We start from the raw sequence: 13,403 nt of genomic DNA, 5'->3' as shown, positions 1-13,403 counted from the left end.
TGCCTCTTTTTATCTCATTTCTTTTTCTTTTTCCTTTTCAATTTTCTCTTTTTTCTCACACTTTCATTCGGTCTCAATCCCGTATTTCTTTATCTTACTCTTATGTTCTTTCTCAAATTCTGTCTATTTTTCAACTTCTTTTTCTTTTTCTTTTTTGATTTGATTACAACTTTTGAATGATACATAGGAATCGAAAATATAAGTGTTTGGCTCAAAAAAAAAGGAAATATTCTTATAGATATCACGATCAATTCTTCGTAACCGATTCTTCGTGCGTGATGTCTTTGAAGCATGCGAAGAATAACTCGTGCTTTTTCGTTCGGCATCTCGAATGATTTCTGACTCAAATTTTATTTCTCGTTGTCTCGAAAACTTTGTTGAATAGGAGTCCCAATAATAATCTCTTCTCAAATAGTCATCGGGAAGGTGTCTTCGTGATGGTCGTGACTCTGTTTTCCAACTTGGTGGAGTTTGCTTCCATCGGGCACTTGCTCAAGGTTCAAACTTGTCTTGAATGGGCTTAATCTTTCGGTCGAGCATATTCTCCATTTCTTTCAACAAGTATTGAAACTCAAATGCTGGAAACTCGTCTCGAGACATGATTGTTTACTGGAAAGAAGACATGTTAATAACAAAAGCAGAAAATGATTACCTCACCACAAAAACCTCATAAATTCACTCGAAAAGAAAATAGATGATTTTTCACTCCACTCGTGTTTTATCTCATTTTTAAAGGCTTTTTCGAACACTCTATTGAGCTCACACTCTCTTTCCTTTTTCTGCTCGACCTTTCTCTCGTAATTTCGTATTTCGTCTCAAACGGCCTATTTGCTTACTTTGGGTCGGTTTCAAAGAGTTTGACAAAGGATAACCATTTGGTGTAAGGAAGGCTGAACAAAAGAAATTTTTGGGTATGAATGTGGTGTTTGGGATTGGAGAATTGGGGGTAGAAAAATCAATCTTGATGATTGGGACATAGAATAGAGAAATGAGAACATAAACTTACAAAAAAACGTCACACTTTTTAATGCTCGTATTTTTTCTTTTTTTAACACGAACCTACTCTGAATTCTTCACAAATATTGGTGCTGCTCGTTTTACTAGCTCTGATACCAAATGATGTGATCTTGCCTCGGTAATAATTCGAGTCGTTTGTTGCCTGATCGTTAAAATGGAGAAGTATCGTTCTTGAATAGAATAATGGTTGAATTTGGCTAAGTAAGACTTTAAACAAAGGTTGGCTAGATGGTTCAGAGGTTATGAATGTGTTGGGAATGGTTTGGTTAAGTAGAATGATGTTGGAAAAATGGTTAAATGAATGAGGATTATGGGAGTTCGACTAATACAAAAAAAAGATAAATAAGTTGATAGGTGTGGACGAGAAATGATCTTAATGACAAGAAAGAACCAATACTATATCAAACTGCTGACCCGAGACTTATACGTCACTTAAGGTGGGCCTTGACCCACTAACTAGGAAGTTAGGAACCAAAGGTATAGTTTGGAGAACGCCACACTCAGTGATGAGTGATGAGTTCAAAGAAGTCGGGCAGACGCCACTAGAAACGCTTAATGATAAAGAAATAAAGGATTGATAAGTCGGCTAGGTGGTGGATGTGGAAAAATAATCTTAAGGACAAGAAAGAACCAACACTATATCAAAGTACTGACCCGAGACTTATACGTCACTTAAGGTGGACGTTGACCCACTAACTAGGAAGTTAGGAACCAAAGGTATATTTTGGAGAACGTCACACTCGGTGATGAGTGATAAGCTCAAAGAAGTCAGGAAAAGGCCACTAGAAATGCTAGATAAGTCGAACAAGACTTGTACGAAATAGGAGAGGAGGTAAACTCACTCGTGAACAAAATGTTCATAAAATTTTATCAAATTTCCAAAAGTCCAAGTCCCTTAAAAAGGCTGATTACACACATATTTATAAGGCTAGCTAAGTGGTCACAAGTATTCATCTTAAAAGCTACAATAAAGCTCAAGTCTCTTAGAATTCTTGAACCAAATAACTCCACCATTTAATTCACTTCAATTCAGCTACATAATTGACCTTAAATGCTTGAAAAGTGACTCTTTAAATGTCCTTTGGTTAGCTGAATAGTCACCAGCACCTTAATGGTGTTTTGAATGCTTGGATTAATTCTGTTCAAGAAGCAAAAATGGTAGGTAGTTGAAAAGCTTGCTGTCGACTTTAAAAAAGCAATAATCCACTCTTTAAACTCTTTTAAATGATGTGTTAAACCTCTTTTGTAACAACCCCTTTACTTTGTAACCGAAAATGACTTGAACAACCACTTTATTTAATTTGTAATAGCGTTGAATTGTAATGGTTATGACTTGAAAATATTCCTACAATAAACACATTAAAATGAGCTTATGAAACACATGTAAACACTTATTAAACATAACACACATTAATACTTAACTTAAGTAAATGAACTAAAACATATGCATTAATTATTCCAGCAACTAGTTAATTAAAGAAGCATAATTAAATGAACTTAACACATGCATCAATAAATAATCCTAGGAACTAGATTAATTAAGAAGCATCTATTAAATGAAGTTCAATAATAACTCAATTATTAAAACTAAGATGAGCTGGATTAATGACCAGCAACTCATTTATTAATCTAAGATGAGTTATTAACTAAGATGAACTCAATTAACTAAGATGAGTACTTTATTCAAGCAAGTTAATTAAAAATAAAGTCCAACAACTCAATTTATTAACAAACTAAAATTAAACATCTCATTTTGCACTTGGGCCCCTCGAGTTTAGGCCAATCCCGATGTCGTCGAGATGTATCGAAACATGATGCGACTGGGTTCGCATCAGTTGCGAACCCTTCGAGGAAAGATTGGTCTTCTAGACTGGATGATGCTTTATGGGTATTGCAGACAGCATACAAAACTCCATTAGGGATGTCGCTGTATCAATTGGTTTTTGGGAAAGCTTGTCACTTGCCAATTGAACTGGAGCACAAAGCAATGTGGGCAATTAAGCAAGTGAACATGGACTATGAAGCTGCTAGAATGAAAAGGTTGTTGGATCTCACTAAACTTGAGGAGATTAGGCGAAATGCCTATGAAAACACTGCAATTTACAAGGAAAGGACCAAACGATGGCATGGCAGAATTATTTTGCAGCGACAATTTATCGTGGGTCATCAAGTTTTGTTGTTCAATTCTAGACTAAAATTGCACCCGGGTAAATTGCGCTCAAGTTAGTTTGGACCTTTCGAAGTTGTCGAAGTATTTCCTCATGGTGCAGTCACAATTAGAGATTTACATGATGGACACCAGTTCAAAGTGAATGGATAGCGGTCTATCTTAGGAATATTAATCAAAAGTGGGTAGAGACCATTAAATTCGTCAAAAAATTTTAATTTTTATTAAATTTATCATTATGTGATTTTAATTTATTTTTTGTTTTTGTTCAAGTTTGTTTTACTTCTTCTTTTTTTGTAGAATAATTAGGTACCATTGTCGATGCACTTGGGCTTTATTGTCAACGCAGTTTGTTCCTGAGGAATGATTAGAGGACCGTGTGAAGCCCAAAGAAAAGAAGAGAAAGCGCTTCAAGGAAAAAAAAGCGCAAGAAGGAAGAGAAAAAGTGGAGAAAGAAGAAACATCGTGCAACCACATCTTTAGTTGTGGAAAACTGAGTTAGTTTATTTTTTGTTTTTTTAGTTGTAGTGTTCATGCATTACATGTAGCTGTAATTTTTATTTTGTTAGTGCACATTGTCATCACATTTCCATTGTCATTGCATTTTAATTTTAGTGCATTGAGGACAATGCAAACTTTAAGTTTGGGAGAATACATATGGGGTTTGGAAATAAACCCACATTTCAAAATTTTTTTTGAGTTTAATGAAGCATGCAAGGTTTATTTATGGTTAACGTAAATGTGTTTGAAAATTTTTGTTACATTCGATGCTTAATTCTTGAATCATGTGAATTCTCAATAACTGAGTTGTATAAATTTGACTGAATGTTGTATCTTCAATTCTTTGATGAATGATTTAGGTTGCATTAGTAATGGATGATTAGTAGCATTCCTTGAATCTTGAATGAATATGCCTTTTACAGCTGCTTATATATATAGTTATAAATAAGAGACACTCCAAAGTGGGTGTATTGTGAAATGTTAAAGAGGAAATACTCCAATGCAAGTGTTAGAAAAATGAATCTGGCCAAAGGCTGTCACTACATGAGTGTGTGTCGGCGCAATTACGTACTCCCTGGGGGTTTCTTGCACTCCATCGTTACTTTCCAGGAACAATCCAATGTATTGTTGATGCAATATTTTGTCATCTGAATGTGACTTATTCATTGGGATTTTAGGTGATTCAAGTTGCTAGAATGATCATTTGCCTTAGTGAATTCTTATGTAGCCTTGCTAGTTTTTGTTTTACTTGAGGACAAGTAAAAACTCAAGTTTAGGGGTGTGATAGTACTAGAAAGAACATATGTTTTATCCCTACTTATTGGTTAATTTGTCTCCATTTAGTTATCTTTAGCACATATTTTAACATTTTCAATTCAATAAATTGCATTTTATAACTCAGTGGATCTTAGCCTATTATCCTTAATTTTGTCATGTTTTGGTACTAATGTTGTTGCATGAGTATTTTGAGATTGCTCCCAGAATTGTCACCACACCTGACAACTGTCTGGATAAAAACAAAAATGTGTGAGCTGTCCAGTCTAGTATAATCAACTTGTACGTATAGAGACAGCATGATTATGATGACAGGATACCTGTGCTATTTAGAAGAATATAAATATTCACATGAAAAGGAAAAAAGAAAGAGAGAGGCTTTTGGGGGGTATTATCTTCTTCAAGCTATATTTTGAAGTTTTTTGGCTATGGTAGCTTAAGTCTCCAATTGGTGAACCAACGTGAAAGAGACACAAATCAACTCTTGATGGTGATTGTCTAGGAATGGAGAGATTCAAGTCAAGATCGTCTAGGAATAGTATTCTCCACTTGTTTCTTTTTTATTTCTTTTTTAAACGATGGTGATTACTTTCTATTTCATGTTTGTACGAAAGTACACATGATTTCTGGGTTAAATGTTATTTTATTCAATCTTGCTTCTACTGTTTAATCTTTGGGTTTGAATATTTTTAGCATGGAAGTGTTATTGTGGTCACTGACACTGGAAAATGCAGCGACAATTCAAGCTAACAAGCATGACAATGGAAGTTGCTTGAGGATTACAGGAATTTAATCCACTTGTTTTTAATATAGAAGTTAATGTGCATGTTTAAGTCTTAGATTAAATATAGAAGTTAAGCTTGGTAAGATATTCATAGCAATTTAATGCATCGACAATCACCTATCCTTTATACCTTGTGAGCACTTAGTATTCTGTTGAATATTCACGTTGGGGATCCCAGTTTATCATTATCATATTTTATCTTATTGCTTTCAAGTTATTGCTTCGACAACTACTCTCACAATTTATCTCGTTTCTATCTATTCATTGCACTAACATTGATAGACAAAATACAACCATCCTCGTGGGATCGATATCCGACAGACTCATATCTGTCTACAATACTTGTATCGATAGTGTACGCTTGCACATTGTTGCTGTGACGTCAAATAGCCGATCATTTTACTTTTGCTCGTCCCGATGTGTACTCCAAAGCCTAGGTATTTTTCCCTGCAGCTCATCATGACATGGGAGGATAGGCTTGTCCTAACGTCGCGTGACCTTTATCACTTCTTTGTGCCAACTTGTTTCATCGTTGGGCACGAGCTCTTCCTGATGTCCTAGCTTGACTCATCTCAACGTAGATGGAGACTCATCCCAACATGCCACCTATTTTAGCTTACTTTTGTCTACAAATTTTAAGTCCCCAATTGACTTCCCTTTCCCAACTTGACATTCCTAAGATAAAATAAAATAAGTAATAATATCTAAACTATAATTAAGCATAATAATAATAATAATAAAAATTAAAATTGAAGTCCTTTTTGGGGATCAGGACGATCCTATCACCCTTGAAGAAGAACTGCCAGCTGGTCCTTGAGACTTTGATCCATAGTTTGTTCTTCTGTCGAGAGATAGAAATCATCATCCTCGGTCGATTCCAATAATATCACCTTATCTTCAACCCCAAATTGTCTTCCGGGGTATTATTACCTCAAGCCACTTTGCTTCCATGCCGCACGATGTTCGGTTAACCTAAGCATTATCTTCATCATCAAATGAGAATGATATAAACTCGTCAATTTCTTTGGCTGGCACCTCTTCGGTTATGGCCAGAAAGTGTACCGACTCGTCTACACTTTCATTCAGAATCAATTTAAGCTCCAAGTTAGTTATTAGTTCTCCCTCCATGTCTATGTTAATTGGACCAGAGACAACTTCGATTATATTTGATTCATCCTCGTCTCCGATTCCAAACTCTTGTTGACTTTCAAGATTTAGATCCAAATAGTTTTTAGTCGTACATTGGTCCTTTAGATAGAAATTGGAGACATCATGTACAACCTCTTATGATGGAGTATTTGCTTGGAATCTTTTCCAAAAATATTCCTCTAATTGATCCAACTGTTATTACTTTCACTTTAATTTAGCTTGGAATTCTCACTCTCGGCTTTCTTGATCGGACGTACAGTCATATGAATCATCAGGAGTTTCAGTTAGATATTCGAATGTTCCCAATTGTCGCTTATATATCTCTTCTAACGAAGTTATTGTTTTGTCTTTATATTGGTAGAGCTCTAGCATAAGCACTTTTTGGTTTTCCATGTTCTCCCATTGTTCGTATACTCCTTCCTTGTATACTTCATCTTCGTCCAATGTGTTTGTCGAATTTCCATACCTCTCGTATGTATACTTGCTCAGTTTAGGTAGGAGTTTATTCAAACACTCAAGTTGCTCTCCTTTTCAATTACGACTCCACTAATTTGTCGAAGCTCCATACAACCAACTCAATTTAGATTGTTCATACACCGACCTATAAAAATCAATGTTCATTATCTAAAAAATAAATAAATATATGTATATATATTTACACTAAAATGAAATGAAATAAATTAGATCAAAGTTAGAACACTATCTAGCTCGTTTATTTTTCGACTAATATTATTTTATAGTAATCAATCTAATAAAAATTTCACCGTCGCAATCCCTGAAAACGACGCCAACAACTTGACCACCTATAAACATGTTATCATTTATAGTAAAATATTACACAAAAAAATATAAGAAATTAAATTGGCGGTGTCCACAAGCGTACGGGTCAAATTGTAACATAGTATATGTTACAACGGAAAAGTGGTAAGTGTTTCGAGGATCGTAACCAAGGGATTGCAGATTAGAGAAATTAATATTAAATTAATTATAAAAAATAATTACTAATCTATTCGAGTCACGAATTAGTAGTGTCAATCCAAATTAATATTTTAATTAAAATAATTAAATTATCTAATCCTAAATTAACCTAATGGACTTCCTTTTCATAGTGTCAACAACGCGATTCTCTAGCCTATAATCGATTAAATTCCTTATTATCTAATTAAATAATAATTAATTATCCTCGATTAAGTTATTTATCACCCTTAGCTAAGACTACCCTCCAGGTTCATCTTCATCAAGGATTACCACCTAAGTCACCCTTCCGGTCTCTTTCTAGGCATACGAATACCCTTCTGGTCTCACCGCTCGACACAAGTTATATAGGATACCCTTCAGGTCTCACCTGTCTCAATATTCTATCAGGGGCGTCACTCCATAATATACTATGTACCCTTGAATAAAATATCAATTTCGGATAAATAATTACTTAACAAATAAATAAGTTTATTAATCGAATCATTCAAGATATAAAATAAACACAACAATCTATTCTAATATTTATACAACGATTAATCGAAAGATAAATAAATGAATAAAATAATAAGAGATAAGAGAAATGTCATGAATACATTTGAAGTGCAGTGTTAGAGCAATCTCCACTTGTGATTGTCTTCACATCAAAATAGAAAAGTTTCGCCTACACAAGCATGAAAAGAAAATAAAACTAAATAGTAAAACTATCTGTCTAAAGCAACGCAACCGCCTATTTGGTGATCACTCAATCTCGAGATACAATTAGATACCGATAAATAAAAATATTGCTAAAGGCTAGGGTCCGATTATGGAAATTTCACAAATATGCCATCCAAGGAAATCAACTCTTTTCTTCCACACAAGTCGCGTCGTCGGGACGTGGGAATGCTTTTCGTCTCGATGTCAACATCGTGCAAAATTTCCATTGTGTCGTCGTGATGAGAGGAAGCTCTCGTCACGACATCGAGTGTGGTTTGGGCCTTGGTAGCTTCATTATGCTATCGGGCTCCTCGTCTCACAGCTCAATCACTATTCCTTGTATTGTTGGACCTGAATTGACATCCTACACACTTACTTAGCTCATGAGTTACTCACGAAGCTCGAGTGGCCCTTACGAGTCATCGGAATGGCAAAAAATGTGCAAAGCACTTATTTTATTCCTAACCTACTAATACTGAAAATATAATGATTAATAACGCCAAGAAATCAACCTAACTACTACAAGTGATGTCAGGTCAGAACACTAATTAATCTAAATAAGTAGTTTTAAACTAAACTTTCTTATTGACTAAGAAACATAAAACTCCTAAATAACTTAAAATACTTTAAAAATATCCAAAATTCGGAATAAATAAATACTAAAATAATAGACCTAATAAATACAATATTAAGCTCATATATAATAAAAATTAAGCCTAAAAATCAAACCCAATATGGTTTAAACTCAAATTAAAAGTCTAAAACTTGTAATTTTTATAATAATCCTGTCCAAAAATTCTACTCGTGAAGTCTTCACTAAAATGATCATAACTTGAGCTCCCGAACTTAAAATCAATTGATTCCAAGTGTGTTTCGAAGCTAAGAGATAGATATTTGAATGCTATGAAATCATCTCAACCAAAAAATGCCAGTATCCCATCCAAAAAGTTATCGCAAGTCGACTAATTTTTTGAACTTGAAAATTGGTAGCTTCAGTGAATGGAATTTAATAAATTTCTGTTAGAAAATCAAGTTTGAAAAACATAGCACAAAATAAGTTTAAGGGAAAAACCAGAGTTTTAATTTTTTTTCCAAAAACAAGAACTTGGTTGTGATATCTAAAGTAATAAATGCTTAATAAAAATTGTACCTTTTTTATTAGTCTTGGACAAATGCTTCGATCGAGTAGTCTTCTCCGCTATCCTGAAGCTCATCTCTATTGAGTGTGGGCTCGCTTCAAATCAAAAAAATTTCCACAAAATTACTAGTGGGGCAATTGATCGTCTATAAATGAGTTATCATTTATAAAATAAATATAAGACCAAAAAAATATAAGAATTGAGAATGACGCAAGTGTACGAGTCAAATTGTAATATATGTACAATGAAATACCGGAAGTATTCCAAGGATCATACCCAAGGGAGGATGAAACAAATAATTAAAATACATTTTACAATACTGAGTCTAAGTAGCAATAGTTAATTCCTATATTACGATAGATCATAAAGTAGATTAAGAGGATTAAAAATAAATAACTAACAAAAATAAATAAATAATGAAGGACAAACAAATGAATTGAACTGATAAACCAATCAGGAAGATTAACTCACTTTAGGATTTGCAACTAACTTCGGATTGAGATTTTAGAGTAGATTAGTCATCACTTTAGATAATTATTACCTCTTGACACTAATAAACTTAATCGATAGGTTCATACTCGCTTATCTCCCGACATCACTTTCTCAACCAAGATAAATTATGATTTACTCGATTCGACTTCATCTTTTGATTTCATCTACCCTATGATAAGTTATTAAGGTTGTCAAGCCTAATAGTTTAAGAACATGTAATTTATACTAACGTATCTTGAGAAATCCCAAATCCTTCGTGAATCACATCCTCATCCACTCATTAATCGTACTAAAGGATTTAACCTCTCATGTTATACATAGTCTCAACTTCAATTGAATAAACCATGTAACAAGCACAATCGATTTGAAAAAGAAAAGAGAATTGAATAAGTGTGGATTGTGTATCGAACGAGGAACGGAGTAGCAAATCTCTCGAATGGAATAATGAAATAAAACAAGTGCAAAGAAGAATAAAAACTAAATACTTTAATTAAATAAACAAGTCTTTGAATCAAAACTGATTCAAGAAGAAAAACAAGAAAGTATCTAAAAGCTGAAAAGAAAATAATCTAAAACTAATTCTAGACTACGAGGGTTTTTGAAGGCATCTAGGATGACTTGATTACATTCAACCCCTAATGTCTTATTTATAGTGGTGTTGGCAGCCCAAATTAAGTGTTCGACACATCCTAGGTCTTCGTATAATTTTGATTGCTTGGACTAAAATAACCCCAGATTACTTGGGTAGGACATTGATGTGTGTCGCGCCACACCAAGGCTATGGCGTGACAAGACACACAATTCCAACTTTAGTCAATTGTTTGGTGCTTTGGCGGCTTGGGAAGCTTCTGCATCACTCGTCCCTTGTTTTCACATCAATTCGGCTTTTATATCTTCATCTTGCACACTCAATTAAATATATTAGTACAACCTAAGGCCCGTGTTATCCTATTGGGTCACAACACCTAGAAAATGTGTTAAAAACACTTATTTTCATTAATTTCCTATCCTAATGCCTAATTGTCAAAAATGAAATATAAAATCCTAAATTGCATAGAAAATAAGCTCCTTAAGTGTAGAATTGACCCTACTTAACTACTACATTTGATGGTAGGTCAAATACCCCCACACTTAAGTCTTTGCTTTTCCTCAAGCAAACTACCCAAAAACAATATAAAAACCTAAAAATAAACTAAAACAAAAAATAAGAAATAAACATGCAAAGAAAGAAATTGTAGTTGAGCTAGCTTAATACACGAGATCGGATTGGAGCATCGACACTAGGAAGATTCGCCTAAATATATAACTCTAGTTAGAAATTTAAACAATTCAAAGTTATTTACACCTGAACAGGTTAATTCAATAAATTGCAAAGTAAACAAGTCAAAGAAAATTAAATATATTTCTCTATCAAAATTTATATATGAATATAGTATTTATTTCTGTAGAGTATAGTCAGTTCGAATAGTTTTTCATACTCAGTTTATTTTTGCCCATGCTTTGAACTTTAATGCAGTAATATTTCCCCGATAACCCTTATGATTTTTTTATAATATGTGTCAACATACTCGAGATTTTTTAGGAAAGGGTTATACTAGTCATACCACACTGTTTCAATAACCATGGATTTTACCAAGTATTTTCTATTTAATTCGAATATCCTATATTTCTACAAATATAATTACCTATTCGTATCTACCTTTATCACTTGGTATATTTAATCTCTTTTACCTATTTACAGTGTAATAAAATGAACTAATTAGTCTAAATATAAACAACCTAATTTATTTAATTTCACGCTAAATTTACAATTTAAACAAACAACTTAGGTATATGTTCCTAACCAAGCAAAAACATGCAATTTAAAGGAAAATTAAAAACTAAAAACAATGAAAAGAAAATAACTGCAAAGAAACAAATTTTAATTTTTCCCAAGTCACCCCCACACTTTATTCAGCACCTTGTCCCTAATGTGCAACTAAAAATGTAAAGGAAAGAGGTTACCCGATTGGCGTGGTAAGTGCATCACAATTGGTGGGATTACTTCTCCTTTCAGTTTTGGCTTACAATTTTAGCGCCGTCAAAATTTGAAGGGTTCTTACAAAGAAAAATAAAAAGCACACAAATATATATATAGAAAACACGAAATCTTAATGAATTAAAACTGATGCAAAAATTAAAAATCATCCCAAATAAAAATATAGTACAAAAATCCAAATATATAAATGTTCAAAACTAGTTGGAATCAGGAGCCAACGTTTCATCGAATTCTCTTGGTTTGCCTTCCGACTCCTTTCGAGGTTTTCGTCAAGATCTTCCTCATCTTCCAATTCCCTCTCTTGGCTTGGTTTGTGCCTCCTTGGTTCCATCCCTACTTGAGGTTTAGATGATCTCTCCACCCAGGATTGTAAATGTTTGAATAAGGGACTCGACCCATATTATTCACGTAGCTTGCCTCCTCCTATTGGCTTTCATAATATGGGTCCACTCTTGTTGGCTTAACATGTGTCTCCCAACAGTTAAGATTTTCTAGTATTTTTTGGAATCGAGCATCAACGTTTTCCTCATTTACATTGAAGGCTTGGGTTTGTACATGAATCTCTCGTTCAACCACATATACAAATTCATGGCCATGTTTGCTATTATTTTTTAAGCCTGTTCGTATGTGTGAAACATGAGAGATCCGTCGGATGCTCCATCTACGCTAGATCTAATGTGCCCGTTAACAGCATTATAAAATATTTGTATCTGGAGCTACGCTTACAGTCCATGGTGTACGCACTTTCTTAGCATTATCTTGAACTGCTCCCATGCCTCGTATAGGGTATCACCTTCAAATTGTTTAGAATTTGTGATCTCCCGCCGGAGCTGAATGGTTCGACTAATTGGGAAACATTTATCAAGAAATTTTACCGCGAGATTTTTCCATGTGGTAATAAAACCGGATTCTAACGAGTCTAACCAATCAGCTGTGTTATCACATAATGAATATAGGAATGACCAAAAACGTATAACATTGTCATATACTCTATTATATTAGCTTCAAGTGTTGATTCGAGTCGTTAGCCATGTTCCCTTTGAACTGCAATGTGTTTTGAATCATCCGGCCATCTTTTCCTCAAAAGGCAGCTCAATGCTTCCTCGTACCGCATCTAAGGTAGTTAAGGCATATTCACGCAACATTCGTTGAGCCATTGGGACTTCTTCTCATTTATTTCCTTGTGGCTCTCGTGACTTTTCAAACAACAAATTTTCCTGAGGAAAATTTATTATCGTAGGAGGATCCTTATCCATTATTTGACGGTTGTGCCTAAGTATTCTTTTCAGATCTAGGTATGGTTCTATTAGAGTGCTAGAGCTCCGAGTCATACACGACCTGAAATAAAGATAAGAATACAAATAAAAATAAATAAATAAAATTAAAATTGTATCTATAGGTCCTAATGCTCCTACTTATCTTATTAATTGTAAAAAATTTATTTTCAAAATTTATTGCCGAAACCTCCCCGATAAGGGTGCCGACAACTTGACCGCCTATAAACGAGTTATCATTTATAAAATAAATATAACACCAAAAAAATATAATAATTGAGAATGGCGATGTTTGCAAGTGCACGAGTCAAATTGTAATATAGTTATACAAGAAAATACCAAAAGTATTCTGAGGATTGTACCTAAGGGAGGATGGAACAAATAATTAAAATAC

The 13,403-nt window shown here is 33.9% G+C and overlaps 1 non-coding gene across 1 annotated transcript; it reads left to right on the top strand.

Annotated features, from left to right (window-relative positions):
* The first annotated feature begins 12,461 nt into the window (after nucleotides 1-12,461).
* Nucleotides 12,462-12,567, top strand: LOC121224848 (small nucleolar RNA R71). The gene has a single exon (XR_005922591.1). It is a non-coding gene; the product is annotated as a small nucleolar RNA R71 (small nucleolar RNA).
* Nucleotides 12,568-13,403: the final 836 nt, after the last annotated feature.

This window comes from Gossypium hirsutum, chromosome D12 (assembly GCF_007990345.1).
Source record: "Gossypium hirsutum isolate 1008001.06 chromosome D12, Gossypium_hirsutum_v2.1, whole genome shotgun sequence".
Classification (NCBI taxonomy): Eukaryota; Viridiplantae; Streptophyta; class Magnoliopsida; order Malvales; family Malvaceae; genus Gossypium; species Gossypium hirsutum.
Note: the sequence above shows the minus strand (reverse complement) of the source record. Positions and strands in the feature narration are given on the sequence as shown.